This window comes from Scyliorhinus torazame, chromosome 22 (genome assembly GCF_047496885.1).
Source record: "Scyliorhinus torazame isolate Kashiwa2021f chromosome 22, sScyTor2.1, whole genome shotgun sequence".
Classification (NCBI taxonomy): Eukaryota; Metazoa; Chordata; class Chondrichthyes; order Carcharhiniformes; family Scyliorhinidae; genus Scyliorhinus; species Scyliorhinus torazame.
Window position 1 is genome coordinate 10,812,163 of NC_092728.1, and position 371 is coordinate 10,812,533.

A 371-nucleotide genomic window follows, 5' to 3' on the forward strand; every position below is an offset into this window, starting at 1 on the left:
TCCAATTTAGACTTATTTTGTCTGGAATTTTCTATCGGAATGTTACTGTGCTGACAGCTCAGCTGATAACTTTCCACCTCTGATTTAAGAGGCTGTTTCTTCAGGACTTAAGAACGTAAACTCGGCTGACGATTTAATGTCGTGTTGAGCGAGTGCTTCGCTGTTACAGGTGCTGTTTTTTGGATGAGACGTTAAACTGAGGCCTCCGTCCTTCTCTTCATATTGATGTTAAAGATCCCATGCTGTTGTTCAAAGGGTCAGAGAGTTCCTCTGGTGTCTGAGACAACTTTGCACCCTCATTGGCAGATTAATTATACTAATAAAGTGAAGGATATTCAGGGGAAGGGATTCATTGATTAGATACCTTGAGC